At 44.1% G+C, this 9,159-nt stretch overlaps 1 long non-coding RNA gene across 1 annotated transcript; it reads right to left on the reverse strand.

Annotated features, from left to right (window-relative positions):
• Positions 1-419: 419 nt before the first annotated feature.
• Positions 420-3,006, reverse strand: LOC119564602. The gene is made up of 2 exons (XR_005223582.2): positions 2,521-3,006; positions 420-1,865 (listed from the first exon to the last, which is right to left on the reverse strand). It is a non-coding gene; the product is annotated as an uncharacterized LOC119564602 (long non-coding RNA).
• Between the last annotated feature and the right edge of the window lie 6,153 nt (positions 3,007-9,159).

A 9,159-nucleotide genomic window follows, 5' to 3' on the forward strand; every position in this document is an offset into this window, starting at 1 on the left:
AATGTGACTTAATGGAAGACTCGGTTTGGTAAAGCAGTGTAATTCGTTATATGTTTGCATATCTCAGTCACTTCCATTTTGGATTTCTGGGTATTTTTATGCATTTTGCCCTTTTAAGTAGTATTATAACAGGATTTATTATCTACATTTAAATAAAATACTTTGACAACCATTCTTCACTCATCAAGCAGCAAAAATCACTTAAAGTTTCTTAGTGAGAATGAAAATCATATTTACTTTTTAAAGATGAAATTATATTACAAAGGGCTTGTATGCACTAGTTAATATATCTACCAATGTACAAAAATATGTGCCATTAGACTACAAGCTGTTGGGTGAAATGATAGATGTAAATAAAGTATTCTTACAGGATACAGAAAATCTTGCATGTTCAACTTGTACGCATAATAAAAAAAGTCTTTAAAGCTACAGAATATATTTTTATTATATTATTTCAGTCTGATTTGGAAACATAAAAGATGTATTTGCTCATTGGTAAGTTGAAACATTAAGACCCCCTTATTTATGAGATACATCTGGGCAACTCTATCCCCAATTTACTAAATATAATGTATTTGTGAGAGATGGCTAGTACTAAGGCATTAGCCTTATTTAAAAAAATTAGTCAAAGCTTTGATAATTTTTTCTACTGTGTCAAATGAAATTGCAATAGCAGACATGCAGAAATAATGTAAATTCAGTATTAAAGGATATATCCTTTAAGAACTAAATTCTCAATACAACACAAACTAATGTACATTTATTGTAAACATTTTAATACATTTTAAATTCATACCATACTAATGTGTGGTCAACACACTAAAATTCACAAAAAGTATCTCTCAATCACCATTCTAATAAAAAATGCCAGCAATATGAATTTACGCCATCCATACTTCTTAGGTTAATTTGCTCTACTGTAAAATAATCAAAATGTACACCAGACATTTTAAAGATTCACCTAAAACAGAACAAGAAATCTGTAAATGTTAAGCAAAATAAAATTAATGAGCTTGTATTGTACAAATATTGTCTTCACAGTAAGCAATGAAGTGCTCTTCATACATATCGGCTTTTCCCAAACAGATAATAACCAGTTTTTCAGTATAAATATATACTTGTGATTTTAAATACAAATACAACATTTGAAGCAATACATATTCAAAATACACAGAAACAATACAAGTCAGTCATTGACCCTTATGTCTTCAGAAAATATCAGATCCATCCCCTTCAAAAGGTGGTGGGCAAAGATAACCTAAGCATTAAAAGAACCAGATACTCGACTTGCTCTTCAGCCAAAATTCCAAAAGACAATGTAAAACCCACCCCAAAACTAATGGTCTTCCATCCAGCTGCACCAACAGAGCAATATCTCACTGGTGTAAAAAGGAACCACTCACATTTCAGTAGCCAAGGAAAGGCTCAATTTCTGCAGGAAGAGGAGGGGGAAGAATTGTTTGCCACCCCATCAGCATGCAATTCCGGGAAAACAAAGGGGATTCCCATTGTCATTGTCTTCATCTGTAGCCGATCATCACCAGCACTAGCAAGGCAGTAGCTTGCGCAGTTATCTCCACAGCGGGCAATGTCACAACCCGACCAACAGCACAAACTACTACCTCAGCCAGGGCCATGGTGCACCCGACCCCTCCTGAAGAGGAAAATAAAGAGACAAGCAAGCTGGACAATAAACGAAATTACAGGGAAACAAGAGCGGAGATAAAAGGGCTCTTGGTCCTTTGATGATCCTCGTCTCCTCTATCTGCCGCAGACATCAGCCAGACGCGCCTTGCCGGGCTATGAAAAGCAGAGGGAAACCCCGCCCAGCTCCCTGCTCGGCTTTGCCCTGTTCCTGGCGTGACCTGAAAGTGACGCGCGGGGCGCCCCGCGTTAATAGCGACACTGCAGCCGCCAGCCGGCCCGAAGCGCGGGTTTGGCGGAGAGCAGCCACAGCGCCGCCAGCCTCCAGGCGGGCGGGGCGAGACCCCCCCGCGCGGCACCGTCTTCCCCAGGCCCGCTCGGGCAGGGGCCAGGGGCCGCCTAATCCCCGCTGCTCCCGCGTCCCACGCTGCTTGTGCGGCCGGTCACCCTGCCTGCGCCGGCCCGGTGACCGGCACTGACCTGCCGCCGCTGCCCGCCTCCTCCCCCCGCCGCTGCCCGCCGGCATCTCCCCACGGTGGCTGGCGGGGACACGGGCGCTCCCAGCCCCGCCGGTTCATCCGCAGGAACAAGGAGCTCCGCGTTCCCGCCGCGCGGGCGGGCGGGGCTCGGGTCTGTCGCCTCCCCCGCCCCACGAGAGCCCCGCCACAGGGCGGGCGGCGCCTCCTCCCGCGGCCCGGCGCCGGCCAGCGAGCCGAGCTGCCCGGGCTCTCGCCCTGTAAGGCCGCTGCTGCAGCGACACTGACTGCGGCCACCCGAGGCAGCCCCTGCGCTGAGGTGCCGTCCCGCGTCGCCGCCGCCCGTGTGGCTGGCTGCACCATAGAGAGCGTGTGCGGGGAGAGAGAGAGAGAGGCTCACCCGCTACTGCCCACGTGACTAGGCATGTCAATCACCCGGCCGTCGCCATCTTGAATGAGGGACGCGGCGCTGCTGCCGCTTGGGAACAGGAGCCGCTGTTACCCCAACCAGCAAAGATGGCGCCGGCCGGCGGGAGAATTCTGTTCAGAGACAGACCCTGCGCCACCGCTCTGAGAGCCCGCCTCGGTCCCCGCTGGACTGGCCGAAGGAAGCCGCGCTGGACCCGGCTCCCGCGGCATGTGGCCAGGAGGAGGAGGAGAGTTCTTCCCGGAGTTCCCGCTCCTAGGTCCGGGATTACATAAAATCCGCGGGAAAATACCGGGCAGGGCGCGCGTTGCTGCGCATGTCTGTGCCCGCATAGGCCTCTGGGAACAGTAGTTGTGAAAGTGTGTGTGTTTAGGGGCGGAATTCTGACCCCACTAAATCAGAAGACATATAAAAAAAATCAATATAGCATTAGGTCTTCTGGGTTTTGAGCCTTTAGGCTAGTCACATAACATTTTCCAGTTTTGCTGCATAAGCCTGAGGGCCAGAAACTTTATTAACAGGTTTCAGAGTAACAGCCCTGTTAGTCTGTATTCGCAAAAAGAAAAGGAGTACTTGTGCTTATGCTCAAATAAATTGGTTAGTCTCTAAGGTACCACAAGTACTCCTTTTCTTTTTGTGAAACTTTATTAAAGCATTTTATGGAGATCACTTGACTTCAGGAACTGAGGCTTGAAGACAAAACACAGACAGTGTGTGACTTGTGATAGAATCAGGAGAGCTTAGAACAATGCCATTATTTTACTGATTTTACTTTGGTTTGGCTCTGCAGAGCCAGCATAATTTGTGTGTAATCAATAGGTTAATTCACTAAGGCTTTGTTGACACTAGCACTTGTCAGCAAAACTTTTGTGGGTCAGGGGTGTGAAAAAAACACACCCTGACCGACATGTTTCATGGACAAAAGTGCCAATGTAGCTATTGCTGCTTGTTGGGGATGATTTAATTATGCTGGCGGGAGAGCTCTCTCCCATTGGCATAGAGTGGCTACACAGGAAACCCTTACAATGGCACAACTGCAGCGGTACAGCTGTGCATCTGCAAGGCCCGTAGTGTAGACATAGCCTAAGTGCCAGGTGGCTACTCTTTTATAAATCCACTAGACAGATCAGGGCTATTAGAGGTGTCAATAGGGGCATAATTTGGCCAACAAAGCTTTTAGTGCTAATGACAATGGAGATATTCTCAAAGAGCTGATGCCAAAGCAGAACACCACATGTTCAGTGAGGTCTTGCTAATAGAAACAGCAATGCCTTTAGTGCCAATTTGTAACAAGTTTCACTGTAGCTGAAAAAGCTGAAATCACATCAGCAAGAAGCAGCCACATTTCTACCAGCAGAAAATCAGAGGAAACAAGTGGCTCAAAGGACAGGCTTGGGAAAAGTAAAGTAAAATAAAATATTCTGTATGTGCCTTCTCTATTTTTTTAATTGATAAGTATGCCAGATATCACACTAGAATATGCTTTACAAGACATTTTAAAAAGCCATTAAAGAAAGCTATTAAAGAAGCTATTAAAGAAAGTACATACACAGAGAAATAGGATTTGTGCTTCTTCAGAGTTCTTGTAACTTTTGAATAAGTAGCAACCATAACTTTGTTTGTGACATTGGAATAATTTAAAAAACAACATGCTTCAGGTGGGAAAAATGGAAGTAGTGTAGCTTAATGGCTAAAGCCTAGGAATGGCAACTAACAGCTGAGTTGCACCCTTGTTTCTGGCAAGTGACCTCAGGCAAATCACTATTTCTTGGTGCCTCAATTTCCCCATCTTTAAAATCATGATAAGAGTATTTCTCACATGTATACAGTGAATTAATTCAATACAGATGCTAATTGAAGCCAGCAAAGAAAATGAAAATTATTACTACACAGGGACAGATTAACTGAGGAAACACAGAGCCCGGCTTTATGCAATTGTGCTTGGGTATGAAATAGGGCAATAAACTTCATAGGTAACTCAGTTCTGAAAAAGGACTATTCAAAACCCTATACACCAGTGTAAAAATTAGGAAACTTAAGTTCTCTAAATTTTGAAAAGAGTGAAAATATTACAGAATTGTTTTGATTATAAAACTAAAAGTAAGTGCAGCAGAGAATTCGGAATTGATGTAAGGAAAAGGAGTACTTGTGGCACCTTAGAGATTTGTTAGTCTCTAAGGTGCCACAAGTACTCCTTTTCTTTTTGCGGATACAGACTAACACGGCTGCTACTCTGAAACCTGAATTGATATATTTTTCTAAAGAACTTGCAACAACATGTTACAGATATTAGTCAAGTAGTTTGTTATACTACTGGAAGGCATTTGGGGTATGTCTATACTGGAATAAAAGACCTGCAACAGGGCCATGGCTGGCCTGGATCAGCTGACACAGGCTGGGGGGTTAAAAATTGCTGTGTAGACATTCGGGCTCTAGGCGGAGCCCAAGCTTGAATATCTACACAGCAATATTACAGCCCAAGCCTGAGTCAGCAGATCTAGTCCAGCTCCGGATGTTTAATTGCTGTGTAGACATACCTTATGTTACCACAGTCCTAGGCATGATATAAGAACACACTAGAATAACAGAAAATAAAAGTGGGTATTTCAGATATAAATTCTCCATTTTGAATTTTATTTTTATCAAGAAATTTTAGTAAAGAATGCTCACAGAGTCACTATGAAGTTTGGATCAATTGTAAAGAAAAGAACATGGGGGGGGGGGGGGGGGGGGAGGAGAAATCTATTGAAAAGAGAATATATTTCTAGCAAGTACCACTAAGAATAGCTACCAACAGCACTTCACATGTTGGACGAATATGCTTTTTCCAAACAGTATGTCCCTTCACTTTTTAGAAAATTTTACTCTAAACAACGTGTCTTCTGCAGAGGTAAAAGTAAGCTGGTACGGTCCTGTAAGAGACAGTACACAGCCGACCGTACTGGCAGGGCCGCTGATGAGGGGGGCCAAAAGAACCCTGGCAATTTAAAAGGGCCCGGGGCCACCCGCCGCCGATTTAAAGGACCTGGGGCTCCTGGCCGCAGCCCGGGGCCCTTTAAATCGCTGGCAGAGCCCCGGTGTAGGGGTAGCAGCAGTGGCTGGGAGCCCCGGGGCTCCTGGGCAGCGATTTAAAGGGCTCGGGGCTCCTAGCTAGTGCTACTGTGCCAGCAGCCAGAGCCCCGGCCCCTTTAAATTGCTACCGGGCCACGCTGAAGGGCTGGCTGGAGGAATCTGGCCCCACCCCAGCCCCTTCTGCCCGAGGCCCTGCCCCTTCCAGTTGAGCTGCCCCCCACCTTGCTCAAGACCCTGGCCACTCTGCGTACCAGTAAGTCCCTTAAGTTACTTTCACCCCTGTTGTTCTTTATTTCATGATCACTTAATAAAATTTCAAAGTTATTTCAATTTGTGAAATACTGTGTACAATACTGGTCACATTTAACGATGATCAGGGAATGGAGAGACTATTTTATGAGAGGAGACTGGAAGAGTTTGGCTTGTTTAGCTTAGCAAAACAAAGGCTGGATATAATCGCTTTCTATAAATTAATGGGAGCAGGGAGCGGTAAACCCCGGGGAGGACAAAAGTTACTTAACCTACAGAACAATGTTGGCACAAGAACAAATGGGTATAAAGTGACCATGAATAAATTTAGGCTTGAAATTTGAAAGGATGTTTCTAACCCTCAGAGGAGTAAGGTTCTGGAACAGCCTCCCACTAGGACTTGCGGGGGCAAACAATTTGTTTTGAGAGAGCTGGACAAATTTATAAGTGGGATTGTATAACGGAGTTTCTCCTGATGGTGGGAAGGTAGAACTTTGCAGTTCTGTGGGTTACTTCTGCTTCATGTTCTTAAAGTCTCTGGTTAAGAGCTGCTGTTGGTCACCCTATATAGGTCAAAGGAATTTTCTCCCCTTGAAGAAAAAAAACCCCTCAAAAAATCCCAAATGTATTCTTCTTATTTGGTTTTTAAAATCTCCTTCCTCTGAAGCATCAGAGATGGCCACACATAGAGGTGTAACATTGGACCTGTGCTCTCAGGTGGTACTGAAAATTCTCTCTGCAAGGTCCTTGGGTTGCTAGTTCTTGATCACATGCTCAGGGTCTATTTGATTGCTGTAAGTGGACTCAGGAAGGAATTTCCCCTCAGATTAGATTGCCAGTGACCTACGGTTTTTTTGCTTTCCTCTGGGGTGTGGGGCACTTGCAAGGACCATCTGGATATAACTCACTTAATTCTCTCCGATTTCAGGGGCCTCAGAGATGGGTACATCTTCATCCCTTCTATTTTCTGTCTATGGCACACAGTAGTTTAATCTTTGGAGGGCTGTAATACACACTTCAGTCTAATTTCAGTTGTTGGGTTTAATGTGTGGGTGGTGTTGATGGTCTGTGATATACAGGAGGTTAGACCAGATGATCAAGTGACCCCTGCTGGCCTTATAACATATGACTAACATAAGAATGACCACACCTATGTTATGTGAATGGGGTAAATAATTTCCCATTTGCTTTCTGCACACCATTCAAGATTTTATACACCTTTCTCACATCACCCACCTTAGTTGTCTATTCTAAGATGAACAGTCCCAGTTTTTTTTAAATTTCATATGGAAGCTGTTTCATACCCCTAATCATTTTTGTTGACCTTCTCTGTACTTTTTTCCAAGTCTTAATATATCTTTTATATAGCAAATATATGACTAATTTTTTTATGTATTTTCCATGATAAAATGCCATATGCCAATACTTACTTCTTTTTATTCCTTTCCCTTTACTGACGTCTCTTTTGCATCAATGAATCCATATACTGAAAAAGTTCAGGATTTTATACATCCTGTATCTTAACATAAGTAAATAAGATACTAGGGCAAACACAGTTTTCAAATTCCATATTAGGAGATTCACATCTCTTGGATAGGGTAAAAAGGAAGGAAAACCTTCACATCTGTAGAGAGGGAGTTTGAACTTTTATCACAGTTGGAGAAATACAGATAATGCTAGAAGAAAAGGAGTACTTGTGGCACCTTAGAGACTAACAAATTTATTTGAGCATAAGCTTTCGTGAGCTACAGCTCACTTCATCAGATGCATTCAGTGGAAAATACAGTGGAGAGATTTATATACATAAAGAACATGAAAAAATGGGTGTTACCATACACACTGTAACAAGAGTGATCACTTAAGGTGAGCTATTACCAGCAGGAGAGAAAAAACCCTTTTGTAGTGATAATCAAGGTGGGCCATTTCCAGCAGTTGACAAGAACGTCTGAGGAACTCTGTGTGTGTGTGTGTGTGGGGGATAAACATGGGGAAATAGTTTTACTTTGTGTAATGACCCATCCACTCCCAGTCTTTATTCAAGCCTAAGTTAATTGTATCCAGTTTGCAAATTAATTCCAATTCAGCAGTCTCTCGTTGGAGTCTGTTTCTGAAGTTTTTTTGTTGAAAAATTGCCACTTTTAGGTCTGTAATCAAGTGACCAAAGAGACTGAAGTGTTCTCCGACTGGTTTTTGAATGTTATAATTCTTGACGTCTGATTTGTGTCCATTTATTCTTTTATGTAGAGACTGTCCAGTTTGGCCAATGTACATGGCAGAGGGGCACTGCTGGCACATGATGGCATATATCACATTGGTAGATGTGCAGGTGAACGAGCCTCTGATAGTTGGCTGATGTGATTAGGCCCTATGATGGTGTCCCCTGAATAGATATGTGGACACAGTTGGCAACAGGCTTCGTTGCAAGGATAGGTTCTTGGGTTAGTAGTTCTGTTGTGTGGTTGCTGGTGAGTATTGCTTCAGGTTGGGGGGCTGTCTGTAAGCAAGGACTGGCCTGTCTTCCAAGATCTGTGAGAGTGATGGGTCATCCTTCAGGATAGGCAGTAGATCCTTGATGATGCGTTGGAGAGGTTTTAGTTGGGGGCTGAAGGTGATGGCTAGTGGCGTTCTGTTATTTTCTTTGTTGGGCCTGTCCTGTAGTAGGTAACTTCTGGGTACTCTTCTGGCTTTGTCAATCACTTCAGCAGGTGGGTACTGTAGTTGTAAGAATGCTTGATAGAGATCTTGTAGGTGTTTGTCTCTGTCTGAGGGGTTGGAGCAAATACAGTTGTATCGTAGAGCTTGGCTGTAGACGATGGATTGTGTGGTGTGGTCTGGGTGAAAGCTGGAGGCATGTAGGTAGGCATAGCGGTCAGTAGGTTTCCGGTATAGGGTGGTGTTTATGTGACCATCGCTTATTAGCACCATAGTGTCCAGGAAGTGGATCTCTTGTGTGGACTGGTCCAGGCTGAGGTTGATGGTGGGATGGAAATTGTTGAAATCATGGTGGAATTCCTCAAGGGCTTCTTTTCCATGGGTCCAGATGATGTCATCAACGTAGCGCAAGTAGAGTAGGGGCATTAGGGGACGAGAGCTGAGGAAGCGTTTTTCTAAGTCAGCCATAAAAATGTTGGCATACTGTGGAGCCATGCGGGTATCCATGGCAGTGCCGCTGATTTGACGGTATACATTGTCCCCAAATGTGAAATAGTTATGGGTGAGGACAAAGTCAAAGTTCAGCCACCAGGTTTGCCATGACATTATCGGGGACACTGTTCCTGATGGCTAGTAGTC

The sequence above is a fragment of the Chelonia mydas genome, chromosome 1, assembly GCF_015237465.2.
Source record: "Chelonia mydas isolate rCheMyd1 chromosome 1, rCheMyd1.pri.v2, whole genome shotgun sequence".
NCBI classification, from domain to species: Eukaryota; Metazoa; Chordata; order Testudines; family Cheloniidae; genus Chelonia; species Chelonia mydas.